Source organism: Chiloscyllium punctatum, chromosome 25, assembly GCF_047496795.1.
Source record: "Chiloscyllium punctatum isolate Juve2018m chromosome 25, sChiPun1.3, whole genome shotgun sequence".
In the NCBI taxonomy this organism is placed as follows: domain Eukaryota; kingdom Metazoa; phylum Chordata; class Chondrichthyes; order Orectolobiformes; family Hemiscylliidae; genus Chiloscyllium; species Chiloscyllium punctatum.
Genome location: NC_092763.1, coordinates 87,948,227 through 87,974,267, shown reverse-complemented (window position 1 = coordinate 87,974,267; position 26,041 = coordinate 87,948,227). Strand labels below are relative to the sequence as shown.

The 26,041-nt window shown below is 43.5% G+C and overlaps 1 protein-coding gene across 3 annotated transcripts in view; it reads left to right on the top strand.

The window, feature by feature from the left end:
* Positions 1-286: 286 nt before the first annotated feature.
* The window catches only part of phf6 (PHD finger protein 6), a 79,799-nt gene continuing 54,044 nt past the window's right edge, over positions 287-26,041 (top strand). For 2 of the 3 annotated variants that reach the window (XM_072595668.1, XM_072595666.1), the window contains exons 1-2: positions 287-369; positions 10,605-10,647. The gene's annotated coding sequence lies outside the window, so the exon portion shown is untranslated. Of the gene's footprint in view, positions 370-3,696; positions 3,716-10,604; positions 10,648-26,041 lie in introns of those variants that run through there. The other variant, XM_072595667.1, reaches the window with a different exon arrangement.

Here is a 26,041-nt window from a genome sequence, read left to right as displayed (position 1 = left end):
TGTGTGCAATGCAGGTAAGTGCTGCTTCACCTGGAAGGTGCGTTTAGACCCTTGAATACTGAGGAGGTAAATGGGCACATGTTTCACTTTCTGCGGTTGCAGGGGAAGGTGTTCTGGGGCTAAAATGAAGCAGTATTGGGGCAGGGTGCCCCCAGAGGCAGAACGGCCTCCTGCCTGACCTCGTTGCTGTGGTTACCGGTCCCGCCCATTCCTCCACCCGGTCCGGGGGATGGCGCCTGCGCAGACTCTTCCTAGAACCGACCAATCAGGATTGTAGAGGCGTGGCCGCGGCGACGTCATTGGGTGGCGGGCTGAGTACGGGCCCGTGTCTGGGAGCGAGCGGTGGTGGGGCGTTTGCGAGAGGCCGTGGTGAGTACGGCAGGCCTGGAGCCTAGGGCCTAGGCCACGTTGCTGCAGCTGCCTCTCCATCCTTCCCTTGTGTGTGAGCGGGAGCTGCTGACGATCCCAGCTCGTTATTACCAGATCCCGACCCTCTGCCAGCCTCCCTCCCTCATGGAGGCTCTTTGCCCGCAGGCAGCAACGTGTGGACTGGTCACTGCACAGAGGCAGGCCTTTAGCTCCATCCCGTAGCTGCTAGCTCTTTGCAGCCCATCCTGTTCCCCTTCGTTCCTTCCCCTTCCCCGGTTCATTGTTAACACCAGCTTCGCCTACTCCCATTCTCGTGGTTATCCTCCCACATTCTAACTTCAGCTGCTGTAAAACTCTGCTGCCTGTATCTTCACTCACACCAAGTCCCATTCATCGGGTAGTCCCTGTGGCGCACTCGCTCCAGGTCAAAACGTCTCAATCCTGACCCTTACTTTCAAATCCCTCTGAGGCCTTGCCCCTCCCTTACCCTGCAATCTCTACCAGGTTTGCAGTCTTTTGAGATATCAGTGCTGCTTCAATTCCAGTTTCTTCATCTGATTTTATTCATTGAGCTATTGTTGGTTGTGCCTTGACCTGAGTGGGTGCTAAATCTTGAAGCCCCCTCCGTAAAGTGTTCCATTTCTCTGTCAATGCTTTTACTAGTTTTCTTTGTTATGTGGGGTAGTTCCCTTGCATTCTATATTTTGAATTTGTTTGTTAACTGTGGGTGTCATTGGCTAAGCCAGCATTTACTCCCCATCCCTAATTGCCTTGGAGAAGATGGTGATGCACTGTTGCATTCCTGGGTTATTTTGCGTCCACGTTGCTGTTAGGAAGGGAGTTCCAAGATTTTAACCTAATGACAAATCACAAGTTGTCATGCCTCACAAGGCCAATTCATCCCATCATATACAAACCAGCTCACCAAATAATAACATGAGAAATAGGATCCAGAATAGGCCATTTGCCACTTTGAGCCTGCTCCACCATTCAATAAGATCATGGTTCATCTTTTTCGTGGACTCTGCTCAACTTGCTTGCCTACTCACCATTGTCCTTAATTCCTTTAATGTTCAAAAATCTAAAAACATTCAATAAGGTATCCTCAACTGCTTCACTAGGTAGGGAATTCCACAGATTCACAAACATTTGGGTGAAGAAGACCCTCCTCAGCCCAGTCTTAAATCTGCTTCCCCCTTATTTTGAGGTTCTGTTCCTTAGTTCTAGTTTCATCTGCCACTGTTTCTATCTTAGCTATTCACTGCATAATTTTATGTCTCTATAAGATTCCCCCCTCACTCCTCTTAATTCCATTGAATATCAACCCAGTCTACTCAATCTCTCCTCATAAGCCAACCTCCTCAACTCTGGGATCAACTGCAGTCCTTGTTTTTACCTGGAATCAACCTAGTCAACCTCCTCCAGTCTGATCATCATTCTTCACATAACCCTGCTCATTGTTTCTATTTAAATAACCATCTAATGCTGCATTGAATGTTTCAATTAAACCTATCTCACCTCTCCTAGGCAGCACATAACTGAGGCCACTTACGTGAAAAAGTTTTTTTCTCTCATCACATTTGCTTATTTTGCAGGTGTCTTTAAATCTAGAATACTTGTCATTCCTGATCCTTTTATGAGTGGAAATGATTTCTCCCAATCTACTCTAGCTCCCTCGTGATTTTGGAAATTTCTCTCAGATTTTCACTTGACTTGTTTCTCGGGGGAACAGTCTCCCCTCAAATGTTATCCTCATTGACTCTTCTAACTAAATTTTCTCATCCCTCGGGATTGTTTTTCGACATCTCATCTGCACTCTCTCCATTGCATTCACATCAGAAAGGTGCACGATATTCCGGCTAAGATCTAACAAGTATCTGACGTAAGTTCAGCATTATCTACCTGCTCTTGTACTTTATACACCTAACAATAAAGCCCAGCGTAAAAGGTACTTTACCTACTCTGTGTTGTCATCTACAATGATCTATACACAATACACCCAAATCCTTCTGCTCCTGGGCCCAATTAAGAATTGTATCTCTTATTTTATATTGTCTGTCTATAAGACAATGCAGTAACAGGAATCGGACATTTGGCTCCTCAAGCCAGCTCTGCCATTCAGTAAAATCATGGCTGATCTGACATTTCTCACATCGTTTTCCTGCTCTTTCCCTGTAGCTCTTTTTGCCCCAACTGATCAAGAATCTATCTCATCCTTAAATATACACAAGGAATCTGCACCCAGAGAGCTCTTTGACAAGGAATTTCAAAGATGCTCAGGGCTTTGAGAGAATAAATTCTTCCTGTTCTCCGTCTGTGCATGTAGTCAGTGCATGTGGGTGAGGTCTTAAATGAATACTTCTCATCTGTATTCACAGAGGAGAAAGAACATTGCTGGGAATTTCAGTTGGGATAGTCATGTTCTAGGATTAAGGAGGAGCTATTAACTGTTCTGAAAGAGGGTCACTGCACCCAAAACATTGACTCTGATTTCTCACAGATGCTGCCAAATCTGAGTTTTTTTTTCCAGCAATTTCTGATTTCTAGCATTTGCAGTTCTTTGATTTTTTTAGTGGGGTGGTATTAGATGTTTTAGCAGGCATCAAGGTGCACACATCTCCAGGGCTTGATGTGATGCCTCCTGGCTGCTATGGGAGGCAAGGTCAGGTGGGATTGCTGGGTCCTGGCAGAGATATTTAATACTTTGGCCACAGGTCAAGTGCCAAATGACTGGAGGTTAGCTAATGTGGTTCCTTTGTTCAAGATGGGCATTAGGGATAGGCCAGGTAATTACAGACTAGTTGGTCTGATGTCAGTGGTAGGGAAATTATTGGAAAAAATTGAGACGCGAGATTAATCAACACTTGGAAAGGCAGGGATTGATCAGGGATAGTCAGCACCAATGTTAGAGGAAGATCCTGTCTGACAAATTTTAATTGAGCTTTTTGAAAAGATAACTAAATATATTGTTGAGAGTAGTGTAGTTGATGTGGTTTATATGAACTTCGTTAAGGTCTTGTATGAAAGACGGGTCCACGGGATCTAAGGTAAGTGGCAGACTGGGTCCAAAATTGGCTTGTAAATAACAGGCCAAGTGGTGGAGTGATGTTTTTGTGATTGGAAGCCTGTGACCAGCAGTGTACCACAGGGATCAATGCTGACTCCCTTGCTGTTTACGTGTGTTAACATCTTGGATGTGAATGTGGCAGATTATAATTAGTAAATTTACCGATGACGTGCAAATTGGTGTTGTTGATAGGAGGATGGTCTCAGGCTGCAGTCTCGTTGATCAGATGGTAAATTGGGCAGAACAATGGCAAATGGAATTTAATCTCTAAGTGCAAAGGTATGCATTTTGGGATATCTAATAAGGGAATGTTGTAAGTTCATAGACCCTTGAAAGTGTCCGCATAGGTAAACACGGTGGTGATAAAGGTTTATGGGATGCTTGCCTTCTAGTCAGAATATAGAAACATTGTAACAACTTTATAAAACATTGGTTAGGCGACAGATGGAATACTGAGTGCAGCAAGCAGAACAGCATAATCTTAAAAATGTACTGAAGAGGGTGCAGAGTGGATTGATCAGGATGTTGGTTGGGATGAAAAGAGTCAGTTATGATAAGAGACTGGGTAGGCTGGGTTTGTTTACCTTGGAGCAAAGGAATCTGCCTGGGGGATCTGATTGAGGTATACAAAATTGTGAGACATCGTTAAAAAAGCATGTGTAATGCTGTCTTTCATTGGGAGAGATTTGGAATATAAAAGTAGGGATATAATGATGAAACGTCATAGAATTCCTACTATGCAGGTAGAGGGCATTCAGATCGTTGAGTCTGCATCACCCTTCCGAAGAGTATTCTACCCTATCCCTGTAACCCCTCACTTACCGTAGTTAACCCAACTAGTTTGCACACAGTAATTTAGCATTGCCAGTCTACCTTTTGGACTGTGGGAGGAAACGAGCGCACCCGGAGGAAACGAGCGCACCCGGAGGAAACCCACGCAGATACAGCTAGAATGTGCAAACTCCACACAGATGGTTGCCCAAGGCTGGAATTGAACCCGGCGTCCCTGTCACTGAGTGCTAACCACTATGCCATATAAGGCACTGGTAAGCCTCAACTGGAGTGCTCTGCACAGTTCTCGTCATTACATTACAGGAAGGATGTTATTGCTCTGGAGGGAATGCATAGAAGATTTAATAGAATGTTGCTGGGGTTGGAGGATTTGAGCTATGGAGAGTGGTTGAATAGGCGAGGACTGTTTTCCCTGGAACGTCGGAGGCTGAGGGGTGACCTTATAGAGGTTTATAAAATCATGGGGGGCATGAATAGGATAAATAGACAGTGTTTTCCCTGGGGTGGGGGAGTCCAGAACTAGAGGGCATAGGTTTAGGGTGAGAGGGGAAAGATATAAAAGAGACATAAGGGGCAACTTTTTCATGCAGAGGGTGGTAGGTATATGGAATGAGCTGGATTAGTGGTGCTGGAAGACCTCAGCAGTTCAGGCAGCATCCAACGAGCAGCGAAATCGACGTTTCGGGCAAAAGCCCTTCATCAGGAATAAAGGCAGTGAGCCTGAAGCATGGAGAGATAAGCTAGAGGAGGGTGGGGGTGGGGAGAGAGTAGCATAGAGTACAATGGGTGAGTGGGGGAGGAGATGAAGGTGATAGGTCAAGGAGGAGAGGGTGGAGTGGATAGGTGGAAAAGAAGATAGGCAGGTCGGACAAGTCAAGGAGACAGTAACTGAGCTGGAAGTTTGAAACTAGGATGAGGTGGGGGAAGGGGAAATGAGGAAGCTGTTGAAGTCCACATTGATGCCCTGGGGTTGAAGTGTTCCGAGGCGGAAGATGAGGCGTTCTTCCTCCAGGCGTCTGGTGGTGAGGGAGCGGTGGTGAAGGAGGCCCAGGGCCTCCATGTCCTCGGCAGAGTGGGAGGGGGAGTTGAAATGTTGGGCCACGGGGCGGTTTGGTTGATTGGTGCGGGTGTCTCGGAGATGTTCCCTAAAGCGCTCTGCTAGGAGGCGCCCAGTCTCCCCAATGTAGAGGAGACCACATCGGGAGCAACGGATACAATAAATGATATTGGTGGATGTGCAGGTAAAACTTTGGATGTGGAAGGCTCCTTTAGGGCCTTGGATAGAGGTGAGGGAGGAGGTATGGGCACAGGTTTTACAGTTCCTGCGGTGGCAGGGGAAAGTGCCAGAATGGGAGGGTGGGTCGTAGGGGGGTGTGGACCTGACCAGGTAGTCACGGAGGGAACGGTCTTTGCGGAAGGCGGAAAGGGGTGGGGAGGGAAATATATCCCTGGTGGTGGGGTCTTTTTGGAGGTGGCGGAAATGTCGGTGGATGATTTGGTTGATGTGAAGGTTTGTAGGGTGGAAGGTGAGCACCAGGGGCGTTCTGTCCTTGTTTGTGCCCATACCTCCTCCCTCACCTCTATCCAAGGCACTAAAGGAGCCTTCCACATCCATCAAAGTTTCACCTGCACATCCACCATTATCATTTATTGTATCCATTGCTCCCGATGTGGTCTCCTCCACATTGGGGAGACTGGGCGCCTCCTAGCAGAGCGCTTTAGGGAACATCTCCGAGATACCCGCACCAATCAACCAAACCGCCCCGTGGCCCAACATTTCAACTCCCCCTCCCACTCTGCCGAGGACATGGAGGTCCTGGGCCTCCTTCACCGCCGCTCCCTCATCACCAGACGCCTGGAGGAAGAACGCCTCATCTTCCGCCTCGGAACACTTCAACCCCAGGGCATCAATGTGGACTTCAACAGCTTCCTCATTTCCCCTTCCCCCACCTCATCCTAGTTTCAAACTTCCAGCTCAGTTACTGTCTCCTTGACTTGTCCGACCTGCCTATCTTCTTTTCCACCTATCCACTCCACCCTCTCCTCCTTGACCTATCACCTTCATCTCTTCCCCCACTCACCTATTGTACTCTATGCTACTCTCTCCCCACCCCCACCCTCCTCTAGCTTATCTCTCCATGCTTCAGGCTCACTGCCTTTATTCCTGATGAAGGGCTTTTGCCCGAAACGTCGATTTCGCTGCTCGTTGGATGCTGCCTGAACTGCTGTGCTCTTCCAACACCACTAATCCAGTATTTGGTTTTCAGCATCTGCAGTCATTGTTTTTACCTTATGGAATGAGCTGCCAGAGGAAGTGGTGGAAGCTGGTACAATTACATCATTTAAAAGGCATGGGTATATGAATAGGAAGGGTTTGGAGGGATATGCACCAGGTGCTGACAGGTGGAACTAGATTGGGTTGGGATATCTGGTCAGCATGGATGAGTTGGACCAAAGGGTCTGTTTCCATGCTGTACATCTCTATGATTGTATGACTATAGAGAATTGTTAGCTAAGAGGAGAGGTTGGGGTTGTTTTCCTTGGAATAGAGCAAGCTGAAGGGTGACATGATTTGATGTATACGTAATTGTGAGGGGTAGATTTAAAGTAGACTGGAGGAACCTGTTTCCTTTTTCAGAGAGTTCAAAAACCAGGGATCGTAGATTCAAATTAACTGGCAGAAGGATTAGTGGAGATGTGAGGAAGAACATCTTTATGCAGAAGGTGGTAGGTGTCTGAAATTCACTGCTTGAGTTGGTGGTGGAGGCAGAGACCCTAAAGTCCTTTATATAAAAAAAGTACCTGGATCTGCACCTTGAGTGCTGTAAGCTGCAGGGCTATGAGCTGTGTGCAGGAAGATGGGATTAGAAAGGGCATCTGGGTGTCTTTGATTCACATGAACAAGATGGGCCAAATGTCCCCCATCTATGCCGTATCATTTCTATGGTTCTACATCGAGTAGACCATGACAATCTTTTCACTATGATGAGACAAGAGGGCATAAGTTTAAGGTGAGGAGTAAATGGTTTAGAGGAGATCTGAGCAAAACTTCTTTCACCCAGTGGATGATAGAACTAGGAACATGTTGCAGAAGAGGATGGTAGAGGCATGTACTCTTGCGACATTTAAGGAAGCATCTGAATGAGAACTTAAAGTGCAAGGGCATAGTGTGGCTCCTGTTTGGAGTCTGCACACTACTCCTACCAGTGTCTCCTTACCCTTGCCATTGTGTACCTCTGCCCAAGTGGATTCGACATCATCTGAACCTAGATCTGTCTCATTTTATGTCTTACTAACATTGTTATCCCACCACCTCTTCCTTCCCTCCTGACTTTCTGAAAGGTCAGATATCCTTTAATGTTAAGCTCCCAGGTCTGGTCACCCTGTAACCATGTCAATGTAATGGCTACGTGATCATATCCATTAACTTTGTTTTAGACTGTCAGTTCATCTACCTTGTTCTGAATGCTTCATGTTTTCAAGTACCAAGCCTTTAGATTTGTCTTTTTGCAATTTTTAATCATCCTGACTCCTTATTATCCTATTTGCATCTCTCCCTTCATTAGCTTGTCTACCATTTTTACATTTTACTGTTCATTCTTTTATTACCATCATGTTTCTCTTTCCCTTCTCATCCTAAAATGCCCACCCTCCCTGCCATTCTTGTTTTAACCTGCCCAACCACACTAGCAAATATTTGCCCTAAGACATCAGTCCCAGTCCTGCCCAAGTGTAACCTGTCCAGTTTGTAGTGGTCGCACCTCCCCCAAAACCAGTCTCAGTGTCTCAGGAATCTGAAACCCTTTTCACCATGTATTCAACTGATATATCCTCCTGTTTCTTCTCTGGTTAGCACATAGTAAAGTAATCCTGATATCACTATCTTTGAGGTCCTGTTTTTCAACTTACTTCCTGATTCCCTATATTTGCTTTTACAATTTTTTTTAAGGCTATGTCATTGGTACTGATATGTACCACGACCACTGGTTGTTCACCCTCCTGCTCTAGAATGTCTTCTAGCTGCTCTAAGGAATCATGAATGGCGTTGAGCATTCATAAGTGAACATTCCTACTTCTGACCTTGTATTGGAAGCAGGTCATTAATAAAGTAGCTGGGTAGGTTTGGGCCTATAACATTACCTTGAGGAGCAGTGATGTCTAGGGGCTGAGATGATTAGCCTTCTGCAACCACAACCTCCTTCCTTTGTGCTAGGTATCACTCCAATCATCAGAGCATCCCCACAATTCCCATTGACTTCGTTTTGCAAGGGCTCTCTAATTTGTCTGTGTTTATACCAAGACTATAATGAGGTCAGGAGTCGAATGGTCCTAGTAGAACCCACATTGAGAATCAATGAATAGGTTACTTGTTTGTAAGTTCAGCTTGATAGTACTGTTGATGTCTTCCAACACTTGGATCTCAGGATGTTGATCTGGAATAGACTCGTAGATTAGTAATTGGCCAAGTTGGATTTGTCCTGCTTTTTGTGTATATTTTCCACTTTGTCACCAGCATGTTGCATTAGTTGGAGCAATTTAGCTATGAAGAGAAGCTGGATGGGCTTGGATTGTTTACTCTAGTCCAGAGAAAGCTGAGGGGGACCTAATTGAGGTGTATGAGGTTATCGAGGATGTGCACGAAATAGATAGGAAGCAGCTGTTACAGTCGGTGACCAGGAGACAAGGGCTCTTGTTCAGTGCTAATGTCCCTATCCTGGACCGGGAGGCCTATGTTCAAGTCCCACCCTCTCCAGATGTGTGTAATTAAATATCTGCACAGGTTGATTAGAAAAATAGCTTAATAAAAAAAGGTTGCATATTGAGTTGAATGGCTGAATGTTTAGTGTTAGATTTTTATTTTAGATTTAACACTTATTGTCGTGTGTACTCCAGGATAAATGTATAGTAATACAGTGTTTAATGTTGCCACACTGGGTGCCATCTTAGGTACAAGTACCTAGATACAGAATCATGACAACAAGGTAGAAAAAGAACAAAGTTGGGACAACAGAGTCCTGACACCATGCCGCTGCTGAAGCAGCTACTGCTCCTGTCGATCCACCTGGAATATGGATTCGGGTCTCCCGCAGTTGCCACTTTCTCTGCTGTTGAAAGTGGATGCCACTACCTCGAGTCCTGCACCGGGCCCATCAACGTCAACAATTCCCCTGCTCCGCTGCTGTCACCTGCTTCTGTGGTGAGCTCCCTTAAGGCTCACTACATCCCTGCTGGGCTCATTCTCTCCAAGGAGTTGACTCCTGCTGCTGCTGCCCATGCTTGGGAGGCCAGATGCACTCCAGCCCTGATAAGCGCTTCAATCTCCTTGGCTCCCAGCTCTCACTGTGAACTTGGCTGAGTTAGGGGGTCAAGGGTATGTGGATGTTAGAATACATCAAATGATACTACAGTATCCAATATTCGTGTAGTTAGAGGTGATTTGAGGGAAAAATATTTTCACTCTGCAGGTGTTGAGGAATGTGTTCCCTGGAAGGGTAGATGAGTACTTGAAATGTCATAATGTTCAAAGATATTGACCAAATGCTGGAAAGTGGGACCTACATGTGCAGTCTGATTCTTTTGTTTATCCCATATCATTATTTTTCAAATAATTGTCTATTTATGTTTCAAAAATGTAAGGATTCTGTTTTCAAGATTTTTTTAGGACAGTTCCCAAAGAAACAATACTTCTCTTCATACCTTCCTTTGTTACTTTTGGTTTTAAATTGGTTTTCCTTTTACTGATTGAGAAATGTTTTTTGCCTTAAAAGAAGCACTCAATTTTGAACAGTTTTCTTTCTAAGCATCTTTAACATAATGAAAGATTTCTAAATTCATTAAATAAAAGAACTGCGGATGCTGTAAATCAGAAGGAAAAACAAATTGCTGGAGAAGCTCAGCAGGTCTGGCAGAATCTTTGGAGAGAAATCAGTTAATATTTTGGGTTAGTTCTGAGGAATGGTCTGATTTCTCTCCACAGATGCTGCCAGACCTGCTGAACTTTTCCAGTAATGTCAATTTTTGTTCCTAATTTCACTGTCTGCAAAACTAAAGCCTCTTTGAGTCATGAAAGTGTTACTCCCTGAGAATAGTTCTTAAACAGAATTGAAGGAAATGGGTGAGAAGCTCACATGTGGCGCTTAGGCGGTTGGCACCAGGAAATGGTGAGAAGCTCCTCGGTTAGGGAAGACTGTAGGCTGGGGGCTGAGGTCAGCCTGTCTTAGCCGAGACAGCTGTATGCTGCAGGGTCCCAGGGAAAGACTGTAATGCTGTAAGGCAACTGTGGGTTGACGGGGAAGACCTCAAGGGGGCCTTTTGCTGAGTATTGCAGTTTGTCTTGATTTTATTTTAAGTAACTGTTTATTTGTTTATCTTCCAGCTAAGAAGACCTAACTCTTCTATTTGCAGTTCTTTAGCAAAGGGTAAGTTAATCTTATGGGTTTATAAGCTGTCATTGTGAAGCATTAATGAGAGTTTTTGGTCAAGTCTAAATAAAGGTGATTACAGGTGTATGAGGCATGAATTGGTAACGATGGATTGTAGGATCTTACTAAAGGGGTTGATGGTGGATAGCAATGGTTCATATTTTAAAACATGCAAGCATTGCAACAATTATTTCAGTCTGGTGCAACAGTAAGGTGGCTCAACCATGGCTTATAAAAGACATTAGGGATAATTGGAGGTGTAGTTGTCAGAGAAGAAGGTTACCTCCAAGTACAGTGCGCTGAGGAGTGGCAGGTGGAGTTTAATTTAGATAAATGTGAGGTGTTGCATTTTGGAAAGGCAAATCAGGGCAGGATTTACACATTTAATAGTAAGGTCCTGGGGAGCACTGCTGAACAGAGACCTTGGAGTGCAGGTTTATAGTTCCTTGAGAGTAGAGTCTCCAGTAGACAGGGTCGTGAAGGAGGCATTTGGTATGCTTGTCTTTATTGGTCAGTGCATTGAGTACAGGAGTTGGGAGGTCATGTTGTGGCTGGAGAGGATGATGTTTAGGCCACTTTTGGAATACTGTGTTCAACTCTGGCCTCCCAGCTGTAGGAAAGATGTTGTGAAACTTAGTCATAGAGATGTAAAGCATGAAGACGGGCCTAAACTGCGCCATGCCAACTGAAATATCCATACGCACTAACCCCATTTCCCTGCTCTTGGCCCACATCCTTCTAAAGCTGCTTATCCATGTATTTGTCTAAATGCCTTTTAAATATTGTTAATGTATCTGCCTCAACCACTTCCACTGGCAGATCATTCCATATCTGTCCCACCTCTTTTTTAAAAAAAAATAGTTGTCTTTCCAGTTCCCTTTTATTCTTTCCCCTCTAACTTTAAATTGATGCCCTAGAGTTCACGATTCCCCAACCCTGGGAAAAAGGCTGGTTGCATTTATTCTATCCATGCCCCTCATGACACTCATATAAGATACCTTCTGGTCTCCTACGCTCTCAAGGAAAATAAAAGTCCCAGCTTGTCCAATCTCTCAGTTTGGCTCACATCATTGAGTCCTGACAACATCCTTGTAAATTTCTTCTGCACTTTTTCCCATTTAATAACATCCTTCCTATAACAAGGTGACCAAAACTGAACACAATATGGTCTCACCAACATCATGTACAATAGCAACATAACTTCCCAACTTCTATACTCAATGCCCTGACAAATGAAGATCAATGTGCCAAAAACCACCTTCACTGCCCTGTCTACCTGTGACTCCTGCAAGTCCTTTTACTCATCTATATTAAACTCCTTTTGCTATTTCTCAGCCTACTTCCCCAGATAGATTAGATTAAATTAGATTCCCTCCAGTGTGGAAACAGGCCCTTCGGCCCAACGAGTCCACACAGACCCTCTGACTAATGCACCTAACACTATGGGCAATTTAGCATGGCCAATTCACCTGCCCACATCTTTGGACTGAGAGGAAACCGGAGCACCCAGAGGAAACCCACGCAGACACAGAATGTGCAAACTCCACACTGACTGTCATCCGAGGCGGGAATTGAACCTGGGACCTTGGTGCTGTGAGGTATCAGTGCTAACCACTGAGCCACCATGCTGCCTAGTTGATCAAAGTCCTCTTTTTTTAGTGTTGGAGGCTGAGGGGTGGTGTTGTAGAGGTTTTATAGAATCATGTGGGGCAGAGATAGGGTGAATAGCCAAGTTCTCTTATGCAGAGTCGGAGAGTCCAAAACTAGAGGGCATAGGTTTAAGGTAAGAGGGGAAAGATTGAAAAGGGACCAAAGGGGTAATGTTTTCACAGTGGGTGATACATGTATGGAATGAGCTGCAAGAGGAAGTGGTGGAGGTTGGTATGACTACAGCATTTAAAAGGCATCTGAATGGGTACGTGATTAGGGAGGGTTCTGGGGGCTGAGAGCCAAATGCTGACAAATGGAATTAGGATTTCTGGTCAGCATGAACGAGATGGCCCAAAAAGTCTGTTTCCATACTGTCCGGCTCTATGACTAAGATCCCAAAGATTAGACAGTTGCCAGAAAAGGCAGCAAACCTGTGGATTGGGGCATTTTAGAACATTGAGCATTACAGCGCAGTACAGGCTCTTCGGTCCTCGATGGTTTCACAGGTCGGCACAACAATCTGAAGGCCATCTTACCTACACTATTTCATTATCATCTATGTGTTTAACCAATGACCATTTAAATGCCCTTAAAGTTGGCAAGTTGACAACTGTTGCAGGCAGGGCATTCCACGCCCTCAATAATCCGAGTAAAGAACCTACCTCTGACATCTGTCCTATATCTAACACCCCTCAATTTAAAGCTAGCCTCATGCTAGCCATCACCATCTGAGGAAAAGAGCTCTCGCTGTCCACCCTATCTAATCCTCTGATCATCTTGTATGCCTCAATTAAGTCACCTCTCATCCTTCTCTAACAAAAACAGCCTCGGGTCCCTCAGGCTTTCCTCATAAAACCTTCCTTCCATATCCTTCCTACAATGCGGCGACCACAACTGTACACAATACTGTTTTGTACAGCTGAGCAACATGACTGCGTGGCTCCGAAACTCGATCCCTCCACCAAAAAAAAGCCAACACACCGTACACTGCCTTAACAACCTTATCAACCTGGGTGGCAACTTTCAGGGATCTGTGCATGTGGACACAGAGATCTGTCTGCTCATCTGTACTACTAAGAATCTTAATGTTAGTCCAGTTCTCGGTATTTCTGTTACTCCTTTCAAAGTGAACCACCTAACACTTTTCTGCATTAAACTCCATTTGCCACCCCTCAGCCCAGCTCTGCAGCTTATATATATCCCTCTATAACCTGCAACAACCTTCCACATGATCCACAACTTCACTGACTTTAGTGTCCTTCACAAATTTGCTAACCCATCCTTCTATACCCTCATCCAGGTCACTTATAAAAATGGCAAACAACAGTGGACCCAAACAGATCCTTATAGAATATAGAACATTATAGAACATTACAGCGCAGTACAGGCCCTTCGGCCCTCGATGTTGCGCCGACCTATGAAACTAATCTGAAGCCCAACTAAATTACAGTATTCCATTCTCATCATCTGTCTATCCAATAACCATTTGAATGCCCTTCAATTAGTGAGTCTATTCCTGTTACAGGCAGTGCATTCTATGTCCTTCTTACTGAGTAAAGAAACTACCTTTGACATCTGTCCTATATCTATCACCCCTCAATTTAAAGCTAATATCTCCTCGTGCTAGCCATCGCCGTCTGAGGAAAAAGGCTCTCACTGTCCACCCTGTCTAACCCTTGACTATTTTATATGTCTCAATTAAGTCACCTCTCAGCCTTCTCTCTAACAAAAACAGCCTCAAGTCCCTCAGCCTTTCCTTATAAGACCTTCTCTCCATACCAGGCAACATTCTAGTAAATCTCCTCTGAATTCTTTCCAAGGCTTACTCATCCTGAGGTTGCTGTCTTCTCCCTTTGAGCCAGTTCTATATCCAAAGGACGAGTTCTCCCTGTATTCCGTGAGATCTAACCTTGCTAAATAGTCTCCCGTGGGGAACCTTGTCGCACGCCTTACTGAAGTCCATATAGATCACATCAACTGCTCTGCCCTGATCAATCCTCTTTGTTCAAAAATTCAATCAAGTTTGAGAGACACGATTTCCCACGCACGAAGCCATGTTGACTATCCCTAATCAGCCCTTGTCTTTCCAAATACATGTACATCCTGTCCCTCAGGATTCCCTCCAACAACTTGCTCACCACTGGCGTCAGGCTCATTGGTCTATAGTTCCCTGGCTTGTCCTTACCACTCTTTTTAAACAGTGGCACCACGTTTGCCAACCTCCAGTCTTCCGGCACCTCACCTGTGACTATAGATGATACAAATATCTCAGCAAGAGCTTCAGCAATCATTTCCCTAGCTTCCCACAGAGCTCTAGGGTACACCTGATCAGGTCCTGGGGGTTTATCCACTTCTATGCATTTCAAGACATCCAGCACTTCCTCCTCTGTAATATGGGCATTTTGCACAGTATTTCACTACTTTATATAGAACATAGAACATAGAACATAGAACAATACAGCACAGAACAGGCCCTTCGGCCCACGATGTTGTGCCGAACTTCTATCCTAGATTAAGCACCCATCCATGTACCTATCCAAATGCCGCTTAAAGGTCGCCAATGAATCTGACTCTACCACTCCCACGGGCAGCGCATTCCATGCCCCCACCACTCTCTGGGTGAAGAACCCACCCCTGACATCTCCCCTATACCTTCCACCCTTCACCTTAAATTTATGTCCCCTTGTAACACTCTGTTGTACCCGGGGAAAAAGTTTCTGACTGTCTACTCTATCTATTCCTCTGATCATCTTATAAACCTCTATCAAGTCACCCCTCATCCTTCGCCGTTCCAACGAGAAAAGGCCGAGAACTCTCAACCTATCCTCGTATGACCTACTCTCCATTCCAGGCAACATCCTGGTAAATCTTCTCTGCACCCTCTCCAAAGCTTCCACATCTTTCCTAAAGTGAGGCGACCAGAACTGCACACAGTACTCCAAATGTGGCCTAACCAAAGTCCTGTACAGCTGCAACATCACCTCACGACTCTTGAATTCAATCCCTCTGCTAATGAACGATAATACTCCATAGGCCTTCTTACAAACTCTATCCACCTGAGTGGCAACCTTCAAAGATCTATGTACATAGACCCCAAGATCCCTCTGTTCCTCCACCTGACCAAGAACCCTACCATTAACCCTGTATTCCGCATTCTTATTTGTTCTTCCAAAATGGACAACTTCACACTTGGCAGGGTTGAACTCCATCTGCCACTCCTCAGCCCAGCTCTGCATCATATCTAAGTCCCTCTGCAGCCGACAACAGCCCTCCTCACTGTCCACAACTCCACCTATCTTTGTATCATCTGCAAATTTACTGACCCACCCTTCGACTCCCTCATCTAAGTCATTAATAAAAATTACAAACAGCAGAGGGCCCAGAACTGATCCCTGCGGAACTCCACTTGTAACTGGACTCCATGCTGAATATTTACCATCTACCACCACTCTCTGACTTCGACCGGTTAGCCAGTTTTCTATCCAATTGGCCAAATTTCCCTCTATCCCATGCCTCCTGACTTTCCGCATAAGCCTACCATGGGGAACCTTATCAAATGCCTTACTAAAATCCATGTACACTACATCCACTGCTCTACCCTCATCCACATGCTTGGTCACCTCCTCGAAGAATTCAATAAGACTTGTAAGGCAAGACCTACCCTTCACAAATCCGTGCTGGCTGTCCCTAATCAAGCAGTGCCGTTCCAGATACTCGTAAATCCTATCCCTCAGTACCCTTTCCATTACTTTGCCTACCACAGAAGTAAGACTTCTGTGTACCCCATTAGTAATTGAACTCCAGGATGAATATTTCCCATCAACCACCACCCTCTGTTTTCTTTCAGCTAGCCAACTTCTGATCCAAACTGCTAAATCACCCTCAATCCCATGCTTCCATATTTTCTGCATTGGCCTACCGTGGGGAACCTTATCAAGCTCCTTACTGAAATCCATATGCACCATATCAACTGCTTTACCATCATCCACCTGTTTGGTCACCACCTTAAAGAACTCAGGAAGGTTTGTGAGGAATGACCTACCCTTCACAAAACTGTGCTGACTGTGCTAATCAACTTATTCTTTCTAGATGATTATAAATCCTATCTCTTATAATCCTTTCAAAAACTTTGCCCACATCCGAAGTAAGGCTCATTGGTTTATAACTAACAGAGTTGTCTCTACTCCCCTTCTTGAACTAGGGTACAACATTTGCTATCCCCCAGTCTTCTGGTAGTATTCCTGTAGACAATGACGACATAAAGATCGAAGCCAAAGGCTCTGCAATCTTCTCCCTAGCTTCCCAGAGAATCCCAGGATAAATCCCATCTGGCCCAGGGGACTTATATATTTTCCCACTTTCCAAAATTGCTAACGCCGCCTCCATCCCGTCGAGCCTGATAGCCTGTATCTCAATATCTCGACAACATTGTCTTTTTCCACTTGTAAACTCATGAAAAATATTCATTTACTCTTAACTCTTTGGACTCCACACACAACTTCCCACTACTGTCCTTGACTGGCCCTAATCTGACACTCATCAATCTTTTATTCCTGACATACCTAGGGAAAGCTTTAGGGTATTCCTTGATCCTACCTGCCAAAGACTTCTCATGTCCCCTCTGGTTCTTCTTAGCTCTCTGTTTTAGGTCCTTCCTGACGAACTTGTGTATCTGAAGCACCCTAGCTGAGCCTTCACACCTCATCTTAACATAAGCCTCCTTCTTCCTCTTGACAAGAGATTCAACTTCTTCAGAAAACCACCATTCCCTCACTCGACCACTTCCTGCCTGCCTGACAGGTACATACTTAAGAAGGACATGCAGTAGCTGTTCCTTGAATAAACTCAACATTTCAATTTTGCCCATCCCCTATAATTTCCTTCCCCATCCTACATCTTGCTTAATCACATCATAATTGCCTTTCCTCCAGCTATAACTCTTGCCCTGTAGTATATATCTATCCCTTTTCATCACTAAAGTAAACGTAACCGAATTGTGGTCACTATCACCAATGTGCTCACCTACCTCCACATCTAACACCTGGCCAGGTTCATTATCCAGTAGCAAATCCAATGTGGTTTCACCTCTTGTTTGCCTTTCTACATACTGTGTCAGGAAATCCTCCTGCACACATTGGACAAAAACTGACCTATCTAAAGTATTCTAACTATAGCGCTTCCAGTCAATATTTGGAAAGTTAAAGATCCCCATAACAACTACCCTGTTACTTTCACTCCTACCAGAATCATCTTTGCAATCCTTTCCTCTACATCTCTGGAGCTTTTTGAAGGCCTATAGAGAACTCCCAACAGGGTGACCTCTCCTTTTCTGTTTCTAACCTCAACACTTACTAGTGGATGAGCCCTCGTCAGATATCCTTTCTGCCACCGTAATACTGTCCTTAACTAACGATGCCACACCTCCCCCTCTTTTACCACCTTCCCTGATCTTAATGGAATTCAACAAACGAACAAGAGGTTGATAAAGATGAGCAAAAGTCAGACAGCAAACTTGCAATGAACATAAAATTTGACCATAAAAACCTCTAAATATGTGAAGATATGAAGATTAGTAAAGACAACTGTCGGTCCCTTACAGCCAGAAGTCGGGTAATTTAGATAAGTTGAGAATGGGCCAACGCGTAGTGGATGCAAGTGGTCTTTCATTGAAGCATAACCGTTCAATTTTGCAGATTTTGTTTTCACAATACAGTAGTCTATTACACAAAAAATGAAAATGGAATAGAATAAGCCAAGCTATTTACGTATAATGTGTTTAAAGATTTTGATACATTGTGCAAACATAACCCATTAATCCCAAAACCACTCCATTACAGTGCTCTCTGCAGAGAGTTATCTCCTTTATCACTCCTATTGGGCTTATTTTAACTGTTAAAAATCACACAACACTAGGTTATAGTCCAACAGGTTTAATTGGTAATACTAGCTTTCGGAGTGCTACTTCATCAGGTGATTGTGGAGTACACAATTGTAAGACACAGAATTTATAGCAAAAGTTGACAGTGCGATGTAACTGAAATTATACATTGGAAAATACCTTGATTGTTTATTAAGTGTCTCGTGTTAGAATGACCATGATAGTTTCACTTCTTTCATATGTAAATCACAAAACTCTTTTTAAAAGTTACCTTCTCAGGTTAACTGTAACTATTGGTGTCTGGCCACACCTTCAACATCTTATCTGGCTTGGTATTTTTCAATGTATAATTTCAGTTTCATCACACTGTAAAGTTTTACTATAAATTCTGTGCTTTACAATTGTGTCCTCCACAACCACCTGATGAAAGAGCAACGCTCCAAAAGTTAGTGCTTCCAATTAAACCTGTAGGACTATAACCTGGTGTGATTTTTATTTTTACTGTGGCTTTGATATATTGTTTTGAGACTGCCTCTTTTTGGAGCCTTCATACAGTTAAGCTTAAACTTTCTCAGCTTCATGTAACTTTTCAAGGCTTTAACCAAATACTTCTAGTCTGGAACTTGTACTCAACTTCTCTTGAGCACATCTAGCTTCAACCAAGATCCATGCCGAATTGCCAAAATTGAAGCTTTTTAAAAAAACCTTTTTCTAAGGCATGGATGTTTGCCTCCAATCAAAGAAAAAATTCATTCTGAACAAATAGGTAAACAGATTATGAATAGATGTAGAGGCAATAGGGTAGTGGTAATGGGAGATTTTAGTTTTCCCAACATTGACTGGGATGCACTTAGCGTCAGAAGTCTGGATGGAGTAGAATTTGTACATGCAATTCTGGTCTCCTTCCTATCGGAAAGATATTGTGAAACTTGAAAGGGTTCAGAGAAGATTTACAAGGATGTTGCCAGGGTTGGAGGATTTGCGCTATGGGGAGAAGCTGAACAGGCTGGGGCTGAAGGGTGACCTTATGGGGGTTTACAAAATTGAGGGGCATGCATAGGATAAATAGGCAAAGTCTTTTCCCTGGGGTGGGAAAGTCCAGAACGAGAGGGCATAGGTTTAGGGTGAGGGGGGAAAGATATAAAAGAGACCTGAGGGGCAACTTTTTCACGCAGAGGGTGGTACATGTACGGAATGAGCTGCCAGAGGAAGTGGTGGAGGCTGGTACAATTGCAACATTTAAGAAGCATTTGGATGGGTATATGAATAGGAAGGGTTTGGAGGGATATGGGCTGGGTACTGGCAAGTGGGACGAGATTGGGTTGGGATATCTGGTCGGCATGGACGGGTTGGACCGAAGGGTCTTTTTCCATGCTGCACATCTCTATGATAGTTTTCTAGAGCAGTTTGTCAATAGTCCAACGAGGGAAGAAGCCATATTGGACCTGGTACTGAGGAGTGAGCCAGGACAAGTGGTAGAAGTTGCGGTGGGGGATTTCTTTGGGAACAGTGACCACAATTCTGTAAGTTTTATAATACTCGTAGGTAAAGAAGAGAGTGGTCCTCGGGGGAGAGTGCTAAACTGGGCTAAGGCCAATTATATCAAAATTAGGCAGGAGTTGGCAAATGTGGATTGGACACCGCTATTTAAAGGGAAGTCCACATTTGAGATGTTGGAGGCTTTCAAAGATAGGTTAACAGCAGTGCAGAATAGACAATAGGTGCAGGAGTAGGCCATTCTGCCCTTCGAGCCTGCACCACCATTCAATATGATCATGGCTGATCATCCTTAATTAATATCCTGTTCCTGCCTTAACTCCATAATCCTTGATTCCACTATCCTTGAGAGCTCTATCCAACTCTTTCTTAAATGAATCCAGAGACTGGGCTTCCACTGCCCTCTGGGGCATAGCATACCACACAGCCACCACTCTCTGGGTGAAGAAGTTTCTCCTCATCTCTGTCCTAAATGGTCTACCTCGTATTTTTAAGCTGTGTCCTCTGGTTCGGCACTCACCCATCAGTGGAAACATGTTTCCTGCCTCCAGAGTGTCCAATCCTTTAACAATCTCATGTCTCAATCATATCCCCTCTCAGTCTTCTAAACTCAAGGGTATACAAGCCCAGTCGCTCCAGTCTTTCAGCGTAAGGTAATCCCACCATTCCAGGAATTGACCTCGTGAACCTACACTGCATTCCCTCAATAGCCAGGATGTCTTTCCTCAAATTTGGAGACCAGAACTGCACACAATACTCCAGGTGTGGTCTCACCATGGCCCTGTACAGCTGCAGAAGAACCTCTTTGCTTCTATACTCAATCCCTCTTGTTATGAAGGCCAGCATGCTATTAGCCTTCTTCACGACATGCTATAGCTGCATGCTTACCTTCATTGACTGGTGGACAAGAACACCCAGATCTCTCTGTACTGCCCCTTTACCTAAATTGATTCCATTGAGGTAGTAATCTCCCTTCCTGTTCTTGCCACCAAAGTGGATAACCATACATTTATCCACATTAAACTGTATCTGCCTTGTTGAAGGAAAAGGATAGGAAGGGCAAGATTCGTGAACCGTGGATGACAGGAGAAATTGTACGGCTAGTCAAGAGGAAAAGGGAAGTGTACATAATGACTAGGCAGATAAGAACAGAACAGGCCCTGGAGGAATATTGGAAGAGTGGGACAAGTCTTAAACGAGGAATCAAGCGGACTAAAAGGGGTCATGAAATAGCTTTAGCAAGCAGAATTAAGGAAAATCCCATAGCATTTTATTCTTGTATCAGAAGCAAGTGAGTAACTAAAGAAAGGATTGGTTCACTAAAAGATAATTACGGAAGGCTGTGTGCCGAACCTGAGAGAATGGGTGAGATTCTGAATGATTACTCTGCATCAGTGCTCACTGAGGAGAGGAATATAATGAATCTTGAGATTTAAGATAGAGTTTGATTAGTCTGGATCACATTGGCATAAGTTGGAAAGATGTATTGGGTATGCTAGAGGTTATTGAGGTGGACAAATCCCCAGGATCAGATGGGATCGATCCCAGGTTACTGAGGGAGGAGAGAGAGGAAATAGCTGGGGCCCTGACAGATATCTTTGTGTCATCCTGAAATACAGGGGAGGTGCCGGAGGACTGGAAGGTTGCTCACATTTCCCCTGTACAAGAAGGGTAGTGGGGATATTCCGGGTAACTACAGACCAGTGAGCCTGATGTTGGTGGTGGGGAAGTTGCTGGAGAGTATACTGAGAGATGAGCTCATTCCTTTCCAAATATAAATAGATCCTATCGATGATGGGCAACATGGTTTTGTGCGGGAGAGATCGTGCCTTACCAACTTGATAGAGTTCTTTTGAGGAATTGACCAAGTTGTTAGATGAAGGAAGGGCTGTTGATGTCATATACATGGACTTTAGTAAGGCGTTTGAGTTTCCCCATTGTACACTAATGGAGAAAGTGAAGTCACATGGTGTGCAAGGTGTTCTAGCTAGGTGGATAAAGAACGGGTTGAGCAACAGGGGACAGTAGTAGTTGAAGGGAGTTTCTCGAAATGGAGAAAGATGACCAGTGGTGTTCCACCGGGGTCAGTATTGGGGCAACTGTTGTTTGTAATATACATAAATGATCTAGAAGAGGGCACTGTTGATATGATCAGCAAATTTGCAGATGACACAAAGATTGGTGGAGTAGCAGAAAGCATAAGGGACTGTCAGAGAATACAGGAGGATATAGATAGACTGGAGAGTTGGGCGGAAAAGTGGCAGATGATTTTCAATCCAGACAAATGTGAGGTGATGCATTTAGGCAAGACTAATTCTAGAGTGAATTATACAATGAATGGAAGAGCCTTGAGAAAAGTTGATGGGCAGAGAGATCTGGGAGTGCAGGTCCATTGTACCCTGAAGGTTGCTGTGCAGGTGGATAGAGTGTTCAAGAAGGCATATAGTATGCTTGCCATCATTGGACGGGGTATTGAGTATAAGAGCTGGCAAGTCATGTTAAAATTGTACAAGACGTTGATTCAGCTGCCTTTAGAATACTGTGTCCAGTTCTGGTCGCCACATTACCAAAAGGATGTGAACGTTTTGGAGAGGGTGCAGAGAAGGTTTACGAGGATGTTGCCTGCTATGGAAGGTGCTAGCTATGAAGAGGGGTTGAGTAGGTTAGGCTTATTTTCACCAGAAAAAAGGAGATTGAGGAGGGACCTGATTGAGGTTTACAAAATCATGAAGGGTATAGACAGGGTGGATAGAGACAAGCTTTTTTCTAGGGTGAAGAATTCAATAATGGGAGGTCATGCTTTCAAGGTGAGAGTTGGAAAGTTTATGGGGGATACATGCAGCAAATACTTCACACAGAGGGTGGTGGGCATTTGGAACGTGTTTGCCAGCAGAGGTGGTAGAGGCAGGCACGGTGGGTTCATTTAAGAGGCGTCTGGGCAGATGCATGAGTAGGTGGGGAGCAGAGGGATACAAATACTTAGGAATTGACCGACTGGTTTAGACAGTACATTTGTATCAGCTCAAGCTTGGATGGCCGAAGGCCTGTTCCTGGGTTGTAAATTTTCTTTATTCTTTGTTCTTGTTCTTTCTAAATTGGAGCTAAATGCACAACTGTCTGCCTTGTTCTCTAGTCAAATTCTCCCATTGCAAACAAATCAGCATGGCAACAGAAATACTTACAAGTTAATCACTAGGCTCCTTGGATACACAACATCTCTATACCAATAATTTAAATTCAAAAATCTAAACTCAAATACAATGTATATAATACACACACCTTGCATCACACAACAAAGGAAATCTGCAGTGAGAGTTGTGATTTGGAATGCATCACCTGGGAAATGGTGGAAGTGGATTCAGCAAAAGCATTCAAAAGGGAATTGGCTAAATAGTTCCAGAAAATTTTACAATTATATAATGAAGAGAGGAAAGTCAGATTAGTAGAGTTGCCCTGCTAAAGAACATAGGCTGAAAGGAAACCCCTGTTTGTATCATTCTCCAATTTTATGGAATGCTGTTGAGTGATTACTGATAATGGTGTGGGCCCTTTAGAGTTTAGTTGTTTGTTTCTGTCTACTGCTGCATGTGGGCAATAACCATGTTTATGTTGTGTTATGATAAAATATCTCAGATGTCCTTTCTGAAAAAAAGTTACACTTTTAAAGCATGCAGGCAGATTATGTCAACCTATATGTAATTCTAATTAAATATTGCATTCTGTTTCACAAGTATTTGAAAATAATACATTTTACTGTGTATATTCGTTTTTTCATTGTAGGTACATCTTTCAGACCGAAATAAGTAAACTCTGTACTTAAATATTAAATGAAATTGATACCTCATTTAATAGTCAACCATTTGAGTGACACTCATGATTTCTTAGCATTTCTGCGCTTGTACAGCAGTAGAATATTTCAGCACAAGAATAAGACTTTAAGGTAGTGCTGAAGGTTTGTTGCCATCTGCCACCCACACTCATTCCACTGTTTCAATCCCTGTGTATGTAAACTTCTGCTTTTATAGCACATTTTGATACTTTCGTTTCAACAAGAGATGTGATAAGCAATTCTACGAAAAAGACTTTGAATTTTAAATGGTAAATATTGCACATAGCTAAATTTGTTTATATAAGTTATTGTCTCCAAAATAAAACATAAATTTATTTTGTGAAGTGTTTTAAGCTGTTTGATATTAGGCAGTACATAAATGTAAAATCCTATTTGATGTAATTGTTTCCTATCAGATGCAGGCATACCCATCAATGCGATCCTGTTAATTTAGACTTGCATTGAGACTGCAGCAATGTATGTTGGCCTGAATGCCAAATATTAGAAAATTGAATACATGTCAGGAAAATTCTTGCATTTATATCATGCTTTTCTCAACGGCAGATTATATCAAAATGCTTTGTAGGCAATTATATACTTGAAGTGTAATACCTTTTGTCATGTAGGATGTGTGGCAGCCATTTTGAACCCAGCCATGGATGTGTACAGTAGAGAAAACGTCCCTGCAGCCCATCAAGTGTACACCATTCAAAACAAACAGCTAACTATTCGAATCTCATTTTCCAGCACTTGGCTGATAAAAATGTTTATCCCATCGAAAAATATTAGCAATATAGTTATGGTGAGCAAATAGGAAAGTGGAATTGATGCCATAGTCAGATCAGCCATGATCTTCGAGAATGACAGAGCAGGCCTCCGTGGCTGTTACTCCTAAATCCTGTATTTCCATGATTAGAAAGTCTGTTTTGCAATATTTAGTTGAGGATGAAGTTTGGTGAAGACACAAGGTAGTCTGTCTTCCTTTGGAATAGTGTCTTGGAGTCATATATCACATTACATCAGATTATAGTCCAACAGGTTTATTTGAAATCAGGACAAAGGAGCAATGCTCCAAAAGCTTGTGATTTCAAATAAACCTGTTATGACTTTCTCCTAGTTGACAAAGTAAGGACTGCAGATGCTGGAAATCAGTTGGTAGTGGGGTGTTGGAAAAGCAGCATCTGAGGAACAGGAGAATAGACATTTCAGGCCTTGCCTGAAATATCTGTTCTCCTGTTCCTCGGACGCTGCCTGACCTGCTGTGCTTTTCCAGCACCCCACTCGTGACTTTGCCAACCCCAGTTCAACACCAACAATGCCACATCATAGAGTCATACAGCATAGAAACAGACTCTTCAATCTTACCAGTCCATACTGAATGTAATCCTAAATTAAACTAGTTGCGCCTGCCTGTGCTTGGCCCATATCCTTCCAAACATTTCTTTTCACAAGTATATGAGTTAGCTCGCTGAAGCTTGAAGATTTGTTTTCAGATATTTTGTTGGCTTATTATGTAAAATCTGTAGAGTCTCTGGTGAAGCGTTGGTGGATATGTCATGCCTCTCTATTAGTAGGTCTTGGTGGTGGTGGTGTAGTGTATTGATAATGTTGCTGAACTACTAATCAAGAACCCCAGGCTAGGGATGTGGGCTCAAATCCCAGCATGGTAAAATTTGGTTTCAGATTTTAAAACAAAATGTAAAGACCATGCAACATAACATAGGAACTATGGGAAGGAGTAGGATGTTCAGGTCCTCAAGCTTGCTCCACCATTTAATATAGTCATGGCTGATTTCCTTGCAATGTCAACTCCACTTTCCTGCCTGCTCTCCATAACACTTTAACCCAATATGAAATATATCTATGTCCTCAAATTTATTCAGTGTTTCAACATTCTTTACAACATTATTGAATTCTGAAGATTCATGACTCTTTGAGATGTAATTTCTCCTCATCTCTTTTAACTCTGCTATCCCTTATCCTAAAACTGACCTCAAAAAGGAAAACATCCATTCTATGTTTACTTTATCACTCCACTTTAGCATCTGATATACATTAATTAGATCTCTCTCATTTTTCCCAATTCTAGAAGGTATAGGCCAAAGCTGTTCAATGTCTTCATAATACATGCTCTTAGGATCAGTGTAGTGAACCTCTGCTGAGCAGTCTCCAATGCAACTACGTCTTTCCTTGAGTGAGAGCACCAAAATATCCCAGGTGTAGTCTCATCAATGTCTTAGACAGTTGCAGCAGCACTTATCTACTTTTATGTTCTCTTCCTTTAACAATAAATGCCAAAATACCACTGTACCTTCATACTAGTTTTCTGTAACTCATGCCAAAAGACGACAATGTCCCTGTGCCAAAGCCATCTGAGGTAGATTGTTGATTGATGTTAAAAGCCTGCTCGGTTTAATAACAATAATCATGGAATCCCCCCAGTGTGGAAACAGACCCTTCAGCCCAACAAGTCCACACCGACCCTCCGAAGAATAACCCACCCAGATCCATTCCCCTACTACCTTATGTTTACCCCT